The sequence below is a fragment of the Pangasianodon hypophthalmus genome, chromosome 3 (assembly GCF_027358585.1).
Source record: "Pangasianodon hypophthalmus isolate fPanHyp1 chromosome 3, fPanHyp1.pri, whole genome shotgun sequence".
In the NCBI taxonomy this organism is placed as follows: Eukaryota; Metazoa; Chordata; class Actinopteri; order Siluriformes; family Pangasiidae; genus Pangasianodon; species Pangasianodon hypophthalmus.
The window spans coordinates 7240475-7251293 of NC_069712.1; positions in this window are offsets into that span (position 1 = coordinate 7240475).

A 10819-nucleotide genomic window follows, 5' to 3' on the forward strand; every position below is an offset into this window, starting at 1 on the left:
TCACTCTTTTCTCTTTTTTTCCTTTTTCTTTCCTCTTTCTTCACTCTTAATCTCCTGATCTACTGAAGCGCTGCAACCTGAGAGCTGAGATTTGTTCCAGACCAGTGCTGTATGATATTGAAAGGTGTCAGTTAATCCTAGTGTGCTGTTTATTTGTTTATAGACTGTCTGAAGTTCTTCACTTGACTTTTACCAACAGCACATGGACATTTCTTCTCACCGTTCAGTCTTGTCTCATCTAAATGTGTAATGTGTGAATACAGGAGTAAAGTGCAAGATACAAGTGCATACTGGACACAGATTCCATCGTTATGGTACAAGGCAGTAAGGTTGGCAACAATACAGAGCAGGGTAAGGCAATGAGAGAGACAGCGCAAATCCACAGAAACATAAACAGCAACTATAAAAGCACAAGGGATAAGATTAGCCGAGTGCAGCTTTGAATTGCAGTATAATTATGCAATATAACACAAGCAATAATGCGGTTATACTGAATATCACCACGGTCATAGGCACGAATTCATACAACAGTTCCTTAAAAAAGAAATTAATATAGAGTAAGTGACATTTCAAATACAATATGGCCAAATTTTTTGCTCCGCTAACAATCCTGAAATCGATCCTGAAGAAGCCACACTCACTTTATAGCCAGCCTGCTAGCTGGCTAGCTAGATAACATTGATTGGTATAATCCCGTTAAAGGTGCTTCAAGTAAAATTGGCATCCCTTCTTCCTTTTTCATCTTCGTCTGACGAACTTGCATATTTTAAGTCAAAAGTTATATTCCTGAAATGTATCATTTGCCATGTCTGCTGATGAGGTCACTAACACTACTGTAGTAACTGTTTCAAACTAGGAAGTGGAATTTTACGTGAACGCAGACAAGCGGAATACACACAGAGACACGTCCCAGTGCGGTTATACGAAATATAGGCGCTCGTAGAATGCCACTCGACCAGTCAGTGGACAGAAAGTGCTCTACAACCACATCATATTCACTTTATAGTGCTTTATAAAGTGAGGGAGTTTACATGACTGAACAGTTACATTTTCTTCTTCTTCTTCTTTGTCTTCTTCATACATTACTGTTAGTGATTAGATTACAGCTATAAGTAAGACTCATCAGTTTGAAATGGTTATGTTTTAATTCGTAGTGGCACTTCTTGAAGCCAGCCATCTTTTTCGAACTGCTTCTAATGCTACCTCACAGGGTAACTGAACCCTCGGAGGAAAGCACGAACTGCACTCATGTGCATACATGAGCTTACAGAGACTCACAAATGGTTTGCTTCACTCTGATTGACAGGGGAGTAATTACATCCCTCCTGAATATCAATGGCTGTGGCATCATCAGGATTCAAACTCAAAATCATGCAACTTTTTTTTTTTCCCCCAATCTCATAACTATGAGTTATTTACATGCAGCTGTGACTTTTTCTCACAATATTTCACAATTGTGAGTCATTATCTTGCAAAATTGCAAAAAACATTTAGACATTAATGACATTAAAACATTAAGTAGCAGTTGTGAAATATCAATAGGTAAAGGTGGACATACATGCAATAAAACCTGAACAGTATAGTGTGCTTGTGGTTGTTGGTATGACTTGGTTAGGGGTAGCCTAAAAGCGGAAGCATGAAGTCACAGTAACTCACAATTATGACATAAAAATCACAACTGTAAGATAATAACTCACAATTGTGGAATAAATCTGTGTAATATTTTCTCATATCATTTCTCATGAAGCTTTACCTTTCTGAACTACCATATATCTAATCTCTGGTCTGATGAGCTGCCTACAGCTAAATAATTTGCATAAATGCATGTGATTGGATAAACCACATCAGAGGAACTGTTACAGAAACTGCAATGATTCATGTGTACTACAAATAGTTTTTTTTTTAAAATCATTTCTGCTACATTTTTTCAAGTACAATTTTTTCAAGTACTCTGTTCTGAACACTGAAATATTTTCAGACAGCATTCTGCTAGTTGACGACCCATGATGTTGAATTTCCTGGAATCCCACAATGCACTGCAGCAGGTTATTATTCAGGCACATAGCATAATGGATACAGAGCACCCATAATACACTACATATTGCAGTTTATTTTTTTGTTTTTTGGGGAATAGGGAGTAGGGCACTATTTTGTACACAAAACACAGAGACTGCTGCGCTGTTGTGACATTCATCTTAAAGTCACCAATATGAGGATGGCATAGGATTACACGAAACTCATGGGGCAGCTACAAATATAGTAGCAGCAATGTTGAAACACAAACGAGACATGCTAATGGAAAGAAAAAATATCTCTAAGCTCATTTTGAAGAACGTTTTTGTTTGTGCGAGCCCTTTTTTTTTTGCACAATCCCAGATTATGTGGATTGATAACGAAAGCCTAACGTATTTTCTTTAATCACAGAATGTACAGCCTGTTACAGAATTCGGCCAAGATTTTTTTTTTTTTGGGATTATATCATACAGTGTGACAAGTAATCATTTTAAAAGACATCTGAAATTGCATAGTGAAAAACCCGGCTTAATAAAGTGTAACAAACAAAACTTAGGACTAATTCCCTGCTATGGAAATGGGGTACTGAGAACAGGAAACACTAACCATATAGGGAAATTGACAGGGAAAATGGGTTATTAGGGTCTGCACAGAGTATGGAGAGTAAACAGTGACACCAACCTTTGTGTGAACTCATAATAAAGATCTGAGATTATTTCCTTGTCTTAGCAACCACTAGTGAAAGGTGCTGTAAGGACGCAATATCCATACTGGTTTTTAATAATATATTGTAGCCGAAAACGATTCAGTGACTGCCACCTCTGAGATGGAGAGGGCAGTTAGGAAGAATTATTATTCCATATTGAAATGCAAAACTCATGAGATTCCTGAGAGAAGCCTGTTGTGAGGCGTGACGCTGCATGGTGCTTTATGGAGTGTCTAAGAGTTTGACAGAGACTCTAATATACTACACTGTAAATTTCCACACAGGTGACAATCTATTAGGACATTTAATAATCTCGACTTAGGTCTACTGGATTATCAGATCTTACTATGTGTCCAATGTAGTGTTCTTTTTAGAAAGTGGAGTATTTTTAAGAGCACGACTGTGGAATGGTGTGTACTTCATGTACACTTATAAAATAGCCAGAAAAACAACTCTCCAGTTGTGTAGTAATGCAGGTTTTTATCAATAAAGACTAATGAATAGTGTCTAAATTGAGCTTTATTAAACAAATAACAAGACCTTAATTAACCTTTTATATGTGTTCCTTAAATTAAAGAAAATAAAGTGTTACACAGCTATTGTAGGACATTTTATCCAGCTACAGTGTATGTAAGGATTGGAAAATACATATACATGCACATACAATTTAGTGTAGCAGTAAAATTACATTATGAATCATTATTTTTGATTCATAATGTAGTTTCATTAATTATCAATTAGCTTTTAAATTAATGTCAAATATCAGCATCTGTTTTATGAAATACTTTATCTGTAATATGACAGTATTTGCCAATCATGTAAAATAAATAAGAAACTAATTAAACTCCTCGAGAATCATAAGAAAAACAGATGGGTGGCTCTGTTATGCTGTTGTGCTATTTTTCATTCAGAGTTATGCCTAATACTTAATTTTCTGTGCTTCACAATGATTATATAGGACATGTATTGTTTTTACTTTTTGTTAAATTGCGTATGGACTTTTGCGTCAAACTTGGCATTATATCAGTAGACATGTAAGTCTCAACACATAGCTGTAGCAGTAGAAATTCTCAATTTTCACAGTGTTTGATCATTACAATTATGCAAGTAAATGAGGTAATGCTTTACTTTAAAGTTCCCTTAACTAACATTATTTACTGCATTAGTTAACATTAACAAACAGTGGAGCTCCCAGGTTGCACAACAGAAAAGTGTTTAGTGCTTTCCTCCAAGTGATCAGCTGTTCTGTGAAGTGCACTACATGGCCAAAATTGTTTGGAGAACTGACCGTAACACATAATCATATGTGCTTGTTGAACATCCAATTCCTGCTTAAGTCTCTCTTTATAATAACCTCCACTCTTCTGAGAAGGCTTTCCGCTAGATTTTGGAACATGGCTGTATGAAATTGTCCATTTGCCCATTTGCCCATTTGCCTAGCCACAGGAGCATTAGTGAGGTCAGGGCTCTGTTCAGGCCACTCGAGTTCTTCCACTCCAAACTTGTCAAGCCATGTCATGTTCATGCTGGAACATGTTCAGACCACTTAGTTCCACTGAAGGTAAATTTAAATGCTACAGCATACAAAAACACTCTGTACAATTGTGTGCTTCCAACTGCGGCGCAAGAGTTTGAGGAAGAACCACATATGTGTGTGATGGCCAGGTGTCCACATTATGTATGTATATTTTGGCCATATAGTGTAGCATGAGCAGCAGTTTGAAAAGATGCATTGGCTGGTTTCGCATGTCTGAGAGGACACACGTGCTATTCTTAATATATTTATTAATTGTTAATAAACCATAAGAAATGTTAACAAGGTAACACGTTAACACATACACTAATTAATGTTTGTCTAGGTTTATCTGCACTGGTTGATTATTATTTTAGATTTTTATATTTATTACACTATATTAACTAAAATAATCCACTTAAATGAGTAAAAAATTAAGTTACATCATGTTCCTAAATGATAATTTAATTAATTCTGGTCTTCAGGTATCGATATTAGAACTCAGTTCTGAATTGTGCTAGTTAACAACCAGCAAAAATTCTAGGTTTAAATTTATTCATTGAAGTTTGAACATTGCAGGGTGTTTTGCAGTTGTTGATGTTTTTTTTTTTTAGTTTGTTTGTTGCTTATTTGGTTTATGATTTAAAAATCAGTTATTACAAATGAGTTCATTTGTTAGTTACTGAAGTTTTGAAGTTTATCTTTTTTTTCATGATAACTAATGCATTAAATATAGTATCAGTTAGAGGAAACTTAATATTAAACATTATTATATGTTTTACATGAAGAATGTCAAAATGTCATCTGATCACTTTTTTAGACATCACTAGGACTCAAACTCAGGCCCCAGTGACCAATTTGTCTGTTTGAGGTCACAACTGGCTAAACTTTTAATTAGTAGTTAAAATGGCTTAGTGCCGCGTTCCCTGTGGTGTTCCAGTGATACTGGCTGATCTCAGGTGTCTGCTAGGCCACATATCACAGTTTTGAGCACTTACGAGTGTGTTCAGCTGTTATGTATACCACAGCGTATAGCCTTTCAGTAATATTTAACACCAAGCAACAAAATGAACTGACTAAACAAGTAAACCCGTGATTGAAAAAAAAAACAATCCATGTCTGATGTATCCAGGTTTTTCGCAGCTATAGTAGGGAACTACAGGATAATGTGGCATCTTAGCCTCTTGTTGACTCCTCATTAACACCGTTCAGAACGTGACTTCATCCCTCTGAAACACAACTCTGTCAGTTTGACCCTTGGCTGCACCCGTGGACATATTTTGGGTTTTAGTAACATCGTAATCATCACTTCACGGATGGCGTCTCAGTCTGTCTCGACTGTCTCACCCCCACCCCCGCCCCCCCCAACAGAGGTTTTTGTGATCATTTGATCTCATAATGACGCTTCAGGAGACAGACAAGCTGTGGAGAAAAGTCATGCAACAATAATGTAATAATTGCTGAGAAACCACCTGTTATTGTGATTGTGTCATTATGAAAGTGGAGAACAGCAGTTGTGGGTTTTTTTTCAGGTATGAGACACAAGCTGTATAATGTAAGACCTAACCATAAAGTTCTTACCCCTTTGCCTAGCAAGGAAAATACAGCACTAAACTACCTGCCCGTACTTTGGGCTGTATAACGTCTCACTTTCCATAAAATGATGTCTGTGTTGTATACAGGATTGCTTCATTGCACACATGATCACAACATCAGCGGGAAGCACTTGAGGAGAAAATGTTTTCAAGAAGTGCTTGTTTAGATGGCATGCACTGTGCTAAGAATAATACCGTGTTTTTTTTTTTTTGGTTTTTTTTCGCAATTATTTTCTTCAGTTCAGAGCACATCTGGTGAAATTACCCTTGTTTGTATTTCCTGCACTCTTAAAAAAATTTGAACGCTTAAAGTTTCCTTGGTTGGCCATCTGAGTGAACCTTGGGGTTCCTTGGAGTTCAGTATCCCTGAGGGTTTTCATATCCATTTTAGGGAGCTAAGAACCCTTAACTATCCAATCCTTAAAAAAATAATTTTACCATGGCTCTGTTTAATTCTCAAATATGATTAGACAGAAGGTGGTTAATTTCCATGTTTTTTAATATAGTAACAGCCTGTTCACATGAATTTGCATGGCAGATGCTCCATATAATCTAAGATTGATACTAAATGAATAAAAAATGTGTCATTATTTAACAAAGAAAAACATAAAATCATTGTGAAGTTTTCAAAATGGAAACATTTATTGAACATTTTCAGAAGGAGTCTCCAGTGTCAGTCATTCTGTCATCAGGGAGAAGTTGATGAGGAAATGCCTGTTTTTTCATGGATTTTCCACAACATACTATTTTCCACAACTATAAATGGATTAAAAAGTATGATGTAGTTATTTAATAAATAACAAATTTTAATTCTTGGCATAGTGCTATAGTATAAGAGGAATAAAATTCTTTCATTTTCTAGAACAGCATGCCTCCCAAGTGTTTTTTTTTTTTTTTTTCCTTTCTTGTAGAACCCCCTTTTCTAACAGTGTAGGATTGGGTGATCATAGTAATTGGATAAAATCATAGTGATATAATGAATGGTGCAATATAATTTAAAGATGAAATATAAATGTCAGTTTATAAATATATTTCAGTATGACTTGGCATCGGTGTTCTGCTGCATACTGCTGTAATTTAGAGAATTTATTTTCAAATGGCTTCTGAAGGATTTCTGTTCTATCTATCTATCTATCTATCTATCTATCTACATGAACATGCTGTATATCCATAAATATAATTAATAATATGATATTTTATCGTTATATTTTAATTCATCTGTTTCATTTTGCATTTTATTTACTATTTACTTTGTTTACTCTTAAATTTGTTTTATAAAACTCTTATAATAGATGTAATATGGCGAACGGCTACTTGAGAGAGTCTATAAAGACAGGGTAGATCAAAACTCAACTTCTTATCTCTGCTTGTGTGTTGCTCGTTTGTTAGTTTGCCTCTGTACTGGAAGGGAAAATTATTTGAAAGAAATATTTTACCAGTGGAAGTCTTGCATGTCATGAGGTAAGTAAGTTCAGCACCTTTTCAAAATATGCAGTGTGATCATTCATGTTGGGTTCTGTTCCAGGGAGCCTATTTTGTGTGTGTGTGTGTGTATGTGTATGTGGGGTTGTTTTTTGCATCTAAATTAGCCACTGGTGGCATTTACACCTAATTGGCATTTGAAAAAGGATCCTATTCTTGCAGATGTCTGTCATGCTAATCAAGTTACATGGTTTTTTCTTGACTGGCAGATTTCTCTGAGGTGGAACTTGAATTACAGCAGCAGACCTGTCATATTGTCATTAGTATGCAGCAGGGGGCAAGAGACTGACGCGCTGCGTGAAGGCGTCTCATGTCGATGGATAAAGCATTGAAACCTGTCATTTGTGTCAATGCAAAATGCAATTTTGATCAAATTGAAAGTGATCTTTGCATAATAATATGGCTGAATCGGTAATGACTCAGTGGGCGTAAATAGCAGTGCGATAATGCATGCAAAGTGTTGAACTGTGCTGTAAAAGCACCGCAAATATTCCACCATATTTACACTTGTGTGCTGGATTCACTGTAGACTAGATGTTCTCACATATTCTACTTTTCAACACATAGCTGTTAAAGCAATCTCTGGTGATAGTGAGTACACAGAGATCTTTCAGATTCAGTATTTATTGCTTTACCTCCAGAAATTTTTTTCAGATTTCCCACGATTCACATAAAAACCCACTGTCTTTAATCTGTACTCATGCAAAAAACCTAAATGGCTTTCTATTAACTGTACATGCTCACTACATAGGGTATATTGTAATGTAGTTGCAGTGCTTCATAGTAGCTAATAGAAGAGCATTTGATATTTAGCCACAGAACAAGAACGTCTTCAATATTGCCTGTCTTAAATTTTTTTTACTAATTACATATTATATCACCTTTAGGGTGTATCAGTGTATCACTCTAATTACATATGAAACATTAACAATTAGGATAACAATAAGAATATAGACATGTAGTGACACGCTTGCAGTTACACACATACAGTTATGCCGATGTAGTAACACACATGCAGTTATACACATATAGTGAGTGCAATTAGACACAGGTTGTAACAGACATATAGTTATGTACATGCGGTTGCACATATTAGTTACACAGGCAGTTACATGCGTAGTAACACACTTAGTTATGCACATGCAGTTACATGTAGTTATACACATTTAGTTACACACATGCAGTCATGCACATTGTTACACACGTAGTTACACACATTTATTTACACACATTTAGTTGCACATATAGTCATACACATTTAGTTGCACATGTAGTTAAGCACATGCAGTTATGCACATTCAGTTACATACAGGTAGGTACACACTTAGTTACACACATGTAGTGCACACAACTAGTTCTGCACATTTAGTTAAGCACATTCAGTTACACACGTGATACAAAATCACACAAAATACAAAGTTTTAAAAAATAAAAGCTGAAGAACTGACACCAACAAATCAGAAATGAATGCAAGATAATTTTCATAATAATAGAAATTAATTAATAGACATGATAATAATCATCTTAATATTTGTATATTATTTAATATTATACTCTAATAGAAAGAACAGCGAGAGGAACAGCAGAGCAGGAGAAAACCAGAAATGAGTCTTCACAACTATAGCGGAGAATCTGCTGTATAGGTTTCATAAATATATCATGAAAGACATTGTTTTAATGTTGCTGAAAGAGAGCAAACATTACACAACATTTCTCTTTAGAGTAATAATTAGTTATAGTCTTCAGCTCCAAATAATCAGTTCTCATAGACTTTCTCTGCAAACAGAGTATGAAGGGAGGACTGACTTTCCAGGCTGAAATCGATTAATTAAATCAATATAGTGTTGAATTCGCAGTGCTAATTATTCATTTTGTCAAGAGCAGCATTAATAACGGCAGCTAATTTCCTTGCGAAATGCACAGTTGAAGACTTCACCACTGAACTTAAAGACAGGAGCAGTAATAATCTAAATAAGTCTCACTGCACTCAATGCTCATCGAGTTTACAGGCTTGCTCACTCACAGTGCCCATGAATTACATAGAATTTAATTACATTAAAGGGTATCGTTTATAGTTTAGACAATATACAGACTATTTAGTCACATTTATTCTTGATTGTAAAATTTTAGTCTTCGATTTTAACTTCATTAAAACAGTAAGTTCAAATCACTCCTCTTCAAATCACTTAAATATTAATTCCTGCTGAGCCTCTTAAAATTAATCAATTATTACTTCATAGAGAACTGAACACACCACCCACAGGAAGTGCTAACATTTTGTTTTTGTTACAAGCCTACACATGAATTATTATTATTATTAGATGTTTTTTTTTTTAAACTTTTTTTTTTTTTTTTAAAAATACATCATTGCTTGAAAAAAGCAACCCAGTACTGTGGAGTCTACAGTGTAAAATAGAGATATTTACTGAACACATCCTTTAAAGGGCAGTTATTTATGAGGTTTTATGTCTTGTGTTGAGACAGTAGAATGGGAGCATGATAAAAGTGTCATAATCATTTTATTCATCATTAATCATCTTTCACATTAACTGTAAACCTGTGATTGCCTTGCAGCAAGAACTATTATTAGCCAATGCATAAAATCATGCAGATACAGGTCAAGAGCTTCAGTTAATGTTCACATCAAACATCAGAATGGGAAAAAATTGTGATCTCACAGACTTTGACTGTGGCATGCTTGTTGATGTGAGATGGGCTGGTTGATTGTTTCAGAAACCTGGGATTTTCATACACAACAGTCAATGAGAGAGGTTAGAAGAGAATGGCCAGGCTGATTTGAGCTGACAGGAAGGCTACAGTAACTCAAATAACCACTCTTTACAACTGTGGTGAGCAGAAAAGCATCTCAGAATGCACAGCGCATCAAAAAATTAAGGCAAATGGGCTAAAACAGCAGAAGACCTCATCGGGTCGTCATCGGGTTCAAGTCCCAGCACCACCAAGTTGCCACTGTTGGGCCCTTGAGCAAGGCCCTTAACTCTCTCTGCTTCAGGGGTGCTGTATCATGGCTGACCCTGCGCTCTGACCCCAGCTTCCTAACAAGCTGGGATATGTGAAGAAAAGAATTTTACTGTGCTGTAATGTATATGTGACAAATAAAAGCTTCTTCTTCAGTTCTTCTTCAGGAAAAAGGCCAGGCAATGTTTTTGACCCTGACCAAGATGAACGAAAGAAAATGAACATTTTTTAGAATAACGAGCCAAATATGTAATTAGTTTATTAAATAAATCTGTGCTGAGGGGGTTCTGGCTGGTTGAGAACCCCTGATCTAGTGTATACAAAACATCCAGCCTCCATCCAGCAAATGAAAAAAATCAGTGGCCCAATTCCATGAGAAAACCATGGACCTGGCAACCGTGTTTCTGAGCGCTGAGTTTTCCTTGTATCCCTTTAGCTTCCTGATCTTTTTACTTATTCTAGTTCTGTATAGCCATTTTAATTTAAAATTTAATTTTACCTGTCTGTTTTCATTTGAATATGTAATTATCT